Source organism: Pterocles gutturalis, unplaced genomic scaffold, assembly GCF_000699245.1.
Source record: "Pterocles gutturalis isolate BGI_N339 unplaced genomic scaffold, ASM69924v1 scaffold3518, whole genome shotgun sequence".
In the NCBI taxonomy this organism is placed as follows: domain Eukaryota; kingdom Metazoa; phylum Chordata; class Aves; order Pterocliformes; family Pteroclidae; genus Pterocles; species Pterocles gutturalis.
Window position 1 is genome coordinate 18,524 of NW_010125378.1, and position 7,582 is coordinate 26,105.

A 7,582-nucleotide genomic window follows, 5' to 3' on the forward strand; every position below is an offset into this window, starting at 1 on the left:
TTCCTGGGCATATAGATCAATTCTCTCTGTATTTTATTTTCATGAAAAAGGGACACTGAATCTGTAGAAAAAAATCAGTGGTACAAAAGTGGGGTTTTTTGTTTCTTTTCTTTTTTTTTTTTTAATTAAGTTTGCTAATTTACTATTATCCTTTAACTCCTGCTTATGTTGCCAGATTTGTAAATGTAAGGAGAAAGCTAAAGAAAGAAAAGAAAGAGTGCCTGCTATGCCTTCTCCTTTCAGGAAAGGCCACTAAGGAAGCACTCAGATGGTAACTGACCTAGCCAGAGAATTCAGCAAAGAAAGAAAGTGACAAGCAAAACTAGTTTGAGGTGAAAGCTGCCAAATATCTTCCTATGTAAAATCAACAACTAAATACTTCATTTCACAAGGACTTTCCAACACAAGTCAACAGTCACGTTACTGTGTATATTTAGAAATATGCTTCTCATTATTATGTTGCATGAGGTATCTGAAGTTATTGTCCTAAATACATGAAACGCTATATAAAAATCACCCAGCCATAGTGTTTGACTGTACCAATCAGAATCAACATTTTGCAAGACAAATTCAAAACAATTTAAAATATGTCAGTGTTGCTATAATAAGATACTGAAGCAAAGGCAGAAATGAAGCGGAGTGGGATCAGCTATCAAAGACTGAAAAAACAAGTTCACCTCACTAGCTATTTCACATTAAAAAGGAATATGGAATGTCCATTCTATGACAGAAATAACTCTGATTTTTATTTCACACCATATAGTTTTAGTACACATAAAATTAAAAATCAAGAAATAAATAATTGATATTATGTGTTTTTAATGTGAAATTACTTATCTGTATAATGTCAAATAATGTACGGAGTATGAGGGATGAGATTAAAATATTTCTGTTAAGTACCTAACTAGCAAAAATCAGAGTGGTTTTAGTAGTCATCCCTTTTGATGTTTTTGAGTTTAAAAAACAAAATGCTCCTGCTCAGCAAGACATGAACTACAGTACAAATCTTCTCTTGAACATGACTACTAGCAAGATTTCCTTTTTGATATTATTTATTGAAAGCACATATGGTCACACAATAATACCTACTGAAATCTTCCAAAAACTTTTTAATTATCCCAGGTATACTCCAAAAAAGATGAACAAGTGTTCCTGACATTTTCAGTAGTTTTCATCTGGAAAATATTTGGTAATATAATAAGCCAACTCATTGTTACTCAGTTCCAACTCATGCTGATATCGGATATAATCTCAGGTCATAGTTTTCTACATATAAAGAACTATTCTAGAGTTTAGGCATGATGTGCTCCTCAGTAAAGAAAGAGAACAAGAAATATATTAGCAAAATGAAGTCTCTCTGGCTTTGAATTACAATCTTCTCATAACAAGATGAAAATGTCAGCTTCTTTCGGCTCAGACAAGCTTTTTAGGAACTTAAAACCACAGCACACAAAACAAAATCATGTTACATAGCTTTATAACCCACATTACCCACAAGGGCAGTATCTTTTGATTCTCCAGGGGCCTGTCACATAGATAAGATTTTTGGCCCCAAATGCCCTAAAATAAGGTCAGCTACAAGCTTTAGAATATGAGACTAAACACAGCACACAGCTTCTAGGACTCTCAACATGATTAGATATTTCTGCACCTCCTCACCTCTGCTCTCTGGTGCAGCCTTGCACAATAACGATGGCACTTTGATTAGCGAGTCTCCGAATGCAAAGTGGGAGCATGGTAGTCAGCAAAGCAGCGTTTGCAATTTTCATTTCAGCTACACAGACATGCTGAAATAACGATCCTGGCAACATGTTAGCAAAACATTAGAAATACTTTAGTAAGCAAATAATTTAATTACAGCCTTCTCTCAGGCAGTTTATATTGCACAACCCCTGACCTTTTATATTGCTGTAGCTAAACTCAGCATGGGATTCACACTTCCCATTCCTGTCACAGAATCTCTCCATCTTGTACCATTTAATATAGTGTGCTCCAGGTGTTCTGTGGTGAATGAATAGTTATATTACTACCTGTCAGACACAATCACACTCTATTCATCATCCGCGGCTGGATGCGTGAAGCCCTGCTTCCAGCAGGCTCCCTCTCTATTTCCTTGTTCAAATGTCTGCAGTGCTTTCGGCCCATCTGTCAAGCCTGTCATTTAGAGGGAAAACAGTATCAGCACTTTAAATATATGGAGTTCTCTATTGAAACAGTGCTGTGATTGAACTGTCAGCATTCCCAGTATCACAGACAGTAATTCATGACTGGTCAGAGCTCCATTTAGGTTGCTATTACTACGCTGACCTTGCTGGGTCACGCTGAGAGATTTTTCCCTTTGCAGTTAGGTCTATAAATAGCACAATTAACCTTTCAAGAATTACAAAATGTTCTCAGTTCCCCTCCTCCACAAATTCACTTGCTGTTTGCGGCATTTATTATAATCAAGGGGAAAAAAAAATTGAACAGGAAAGGGCATTTCTCCCTCCTGAAGTGTACACCAAGTGTCAGTGGAAAACAAATACTGTAACATCCCTGGTCCCGCAACCCTTTTCCAGGCAAAGTTTACATGGCTGTCATCAGGAGCCTTGCCTCAAGTTCCACTTTTCTGGATTCAAGCCTAAGATCTCGAAGTACTCTAAAAGACATCACATCTTAATTGTTAAGCCCCTCTGCTTATGCTACAGTATAACCTCATGTTTTATGGATTTTTTTTTCAATATATTTGAATATGAAACAAAATTCTGAAATGAAATAATTCTAAAAGTCATTGGAAAATAAAAAAAGTACTTCTTAGGCACATGCAGTTCCTGGTCTTTTTGAAAAATACCCATCAATTTAAGAAAAACATGGAACAGAACAATTCTTTGTGGATCAGAAGTTCATATATACCTCCTTTTGGAACAATTGACAAAAGCGGCTTTGTATGAACTGCTGATCATGAGATGGTAAAGCCTAATCTCTGTGTAATTTACAAGTCGTCTATTAACCAGTACCTCTCTAGAGCTCAAAACATTTGAAAGAGGTTGGCTTTCTCTTGCTTCTTTTTAAAAAAAGCAGTGACAGTATGATCATGTGACCCAGCATTGGACAATACATAACAAAATTCCTCTGAATTTTGAGAATTCTGTGTTACTGAACAATACAGTACACACACAATGAATGTATGCCTGTGCCTAAATTCGGCTTTGCATCTTCACTCACAGCCTTTTTCAGCAGTTAGGCCATGACCCCTGGGCTGGACACTCTCCATGCAGCATCTCAGAATCAGTGCAGCTGGAAGAGGGCCAGCAAAACCAGGCAAGACTCTGAAAGCTCATGAGCTGTAAACAGGTTAAGAGAGAAATCAAAGAGGTTAGCTCAAGTCACTGGGGGGGAACAGAGCAGTGTGGAGGAGAATGTGTCCCAGCGGCCTCCTTCAACCTAAGACCAAAGCCCTAATTTGAACACAACAGCGAGGTCTCAGTAGGCTTGCTGGGTTAAAGCTTAGGGCTCCAGCCTTGATTACTTTTTCAGACGTAGATATGGTCTTGTCACCAGATATGGTCTTGTCACCATTCTTCTGTGGGGAGGTGTCTGGACTCCTGTGATTGCAGACAAATATACATAACCAAGCCAGCTAACCCCAGGTAACTACTGAAATCTTTTTGTATTCGTACCATGTAAATAAATATTCAGAAAATCATTCACAACACTTTAGTGATTTTTTTTTTCTTTGGAAAAGCTTGTAGTCATGTTTACCAACACTAATCTAGGCAATTTTAAAAATGCAGGTAAAAAATTTTCTCAATATCAATTAAGTTGAGTGATTCATTGGAAAGTCTGCTCCCCAAGTATGTATTACACATAGCTGTAAAGAATATCATACTGCAAATACACAAGAAACACCAAGGGCAAGTAGAAGACTTACACAAAACAAAATTATTTAGCATATGAATGTGGAGAGGCAGTAGAGAAAAAGGCAAAAAAGCCTTTTAAAGGGAAAACTATCTTCTTATTACAGACCCAGAGTGAAATTAATTATGTAGCTTCAGCCAGTCGGAATATTTTGGACTCTGAAAGAAAGATACAGCAGCATAAATCAGCCCCTTTGTTGTTAGCAGTTTTCTGAATGTCTCCTTTTTAGTCTTCTCCACCATGAATGTGAATGTCACAGCTTATTACAGATATTGAATAAGTATAATTAAGAAATAATTTTATCTAATTTCTCCTTTCTTGGAGAGAGTCATAAAACAGAGAGACACAGAACTGTGCCCTTCCTGTTGGCTTTAGCATTTTTAATGAATACTTCGATATCTTTCTGCCCTCAATCTGAAGGCAAAAGCTTTCATTTATTATAGAGGCAGAATAAGTGTAAGTCTCATCTCATTAACTGTCATATTATCAGGCTCTATGCCATACCGTTCAAGTTTCGCTGAGCATTCAGAATTGCTTAATTACATACAGTAAAAACAGTTTGCTGGGACTTTCCCTTTCAGATTAATATCGAAGCATAAGGACAGAGTTCATCTTCATGACTCACTCTTGCTTGCCACTGTGTTAACTCAAAACGAGAGAGGCCTTTTGTTAGTGACGGGAAATGTAATGATCGTTTGAAAAATAAAATGTTTAGGATCAGAGACACTTTTGATTTTGCAGACTAACAATCATTTCTCTCCTCCCCTCCCCCTCTCTCTGCATTGGTGTCAAACTGCGTAGTACATTCCTTACAAATTATAGCACCCTGTGTTAATTATAGTGTGCTGACACTGCTTATCATTACTAAACCTACCACAAGCTTTGTGTGCTCAGATTTCAATAGCTATTTGTTCCACAAAATTTGTAAAAGCCATGCAAGTCACTGATAATGGTCATTGCTCACATCTTTCTCTAAGCTTTCCCATTTTGTTCTATTTTTAAACCAAACACACATACGGGTTTGTGGTCTGCATTCCAAAAAAGTTGCTGTCCACAGTCAAAATGAGTGTCCTCACCTCAAATGTCTGACACACTGCTGTTGAAGACTCCTTATTTCTTCATCTCTGCCTCTTCTGCAACAGAATTCCTAAAGATTTTAGATATCAAGCACACACACACAGAAATGCCACTCACATTCATGTATAAGCACCTCTACACATGGGATTGTACTACTTGTCTCTGCTTTCCAGTGAAAATATCAGAATGAGCATTTTCTCAAAAAATGAAAGCTTTGTCTCTCACTTAATCCCTTTCCAGAGCTACACCCTGCAAGTGGAAAAAAGATGCCAATAAGGTTAATCAACCAGTATGCTACATTCTCAGAAAATAAATTAGATGGATTATCATTCTTCATCCAGCAATTTTCTATGTTATATATTTCTTCAGAGAGCACAACATCCATTTTTGTAAATGGAGACATTCTTGAACACAATAAAATAAATCTTAGCAATCTCACTTAAATAATTTTGCCTTATTCAAAAAGTAATATATGCAGCTATGTTTGAAGAAAAAAATATGTCATTGTAAATGAAAGTATGTGTACCCTAAACACCCTAGAAAAACCTCCTACATTTTTCTGAAGCTTTGAAGAATGTGTTCTTATTTAAATATACAATGGATTTTCTGTTTTCCCAACTGTATTACCTGGTTTAACAAATCCCTGAACTTTTCCTCACTTATAGTTTTAGACAAACACAACTATAATACAATCACTATACTTCAGTATTGTCTCACCCCACTCCAGTGGATGGTCGAGAGAGGTTTCTTGTGATTGCTCAAAAAAAAGGAGCACTGGCTAGGTGGAGTCAGACAATGACTTGGGGGAAAAAATACAACACAATTTTATTTACCTCAGCAACTGTAAAACAAACATCATGAATCAACTTCTCCGAGGCAACCACCAAATACGACAGTGCAAAAGAGTTGAAAATTAAGAAAGAGGGGAAGAAAGACAGAGTTAAAGAGACAGAGATACACAAACAGAGACACAAGTACATTACAGGTAAAAAGCAAGCTACAGTAGAGGATACAAAGGAGAGAAAAAAAAGGATAGTAAAGATCAAATCAGTTATCTATGAGGTTTTCAATAATGACTAACACAAAAAAGATATTCCAAGATTTAAATTTGTCAACCTACTGAATCAGGTATCAAAATATCATTCACTATAATTCACTATTTTTACTCATTATTTGGATGCCAGAATAGAACCAATCTAACTGCAGATACAGGTGTACTGAAATCACATTGGAGGACATGATTTGAAATCATAAGGATTTCAGTAGATTGGTGACAGGGTGAAGATGAAAAATAATGTTCAGTTCAATAAAGATAGAAATAAAATTCTTCCTTTACTTTGGGATAGCCATATAGCAGATACATCACATTGACCAAGTAGTAACTTTGTTTCTGAGGATAAGAAAAGACCCCAAGCAGATGATGAGGCACAAGCACTGCACACTGGGATGCAGCACCCACACAGAGGAATCCCTCTCTCCTGCACAGAACACTAGAAGATCCTGCTGGCCTGTAAGGTGCACTCAACTGAAAAGAAAGAGTAGAAGTGAGCAGATAGATAGATAGAAAACTACAGTAAACACTTTGACACCATATCCCACTGCATTCTTCTGGAGAAACTGGCTGCTCATAGCTTGGATGGGTGTATTCTTTGCTGGGAAAAAACTGGCTGGATGGCCGGGCCCGAAGGGTTGTGGTGAATGGAGTTAAATCCAGTTGGTGGCTGGTCACAAGTGGTGTTCCCCAGGGATCGGTATTGGGGCCAGTTCTGTTTAATATCTTCATCAATGATCTGGACAAGGGGATCAAGTGCACCCTCAGTAAGCTTGTGGATGACACCAAGTTGGGCCCAAGTGTTGATCTGCTTGAGGGTAGGAACCAGGATTCCTCTACAGAGGAATATGGACAGGCTGGATCGATGGGCCAAGGCCAATTGCATGAGATTCAACAAGGCTCAGTGTCAAGTCCTACTCTTGGGTCATAACAACCCTATGCAGCACTACAGGCTTGGGGAAGAGCAGCTGGAAAGTTGCCTGGTGGAGGAGGACCTGGGAATCTTGATCAACAGCCAGCTGAATAATAAGTTGGTAGTGTGCCCAGGTGGCCAAGAAGGCCAATGGCATCCTGGCCTTTATCAGTAATAGTGTGGCCAGCAGGACTAGGGAAGTGATCGTTCCCCTGTACTTGGCACTGGTGAGGCTGCACCTCAAATACTGTGTCCAGTTTTGGGCCCCTCACAACAAGAAAGACATTTAGGTACTGGAGCATGTCCAAAAAAGAACAAAGCTGGTGAAGGTTCTAAAGCACAGGTCTTATGGGGAGGGGCTGAGGGAACTGGGGTTGTTTAGTCTGGAGAAGAGGAGGCTGAGGGGAGACTTATTGCTCTCCACATCTACCTGAAAGGAGGTTATAGGGAGGCAGGTGTCGATCTCTTTTCCCAAGTAGACAAGTGATATGACAAGAGGAAATGGCCTCAGGTTGCACCAGGGGAGGTTTAGATTGGATATTAGGAAAAATTTCTTCACCAAAAGGGTTGTCAAGCATTGAATGTGTTATGAAGCACTGGAACAGACTGCCCAGGGAAGCAGTTGAGTCACCATCCCTGGAGTG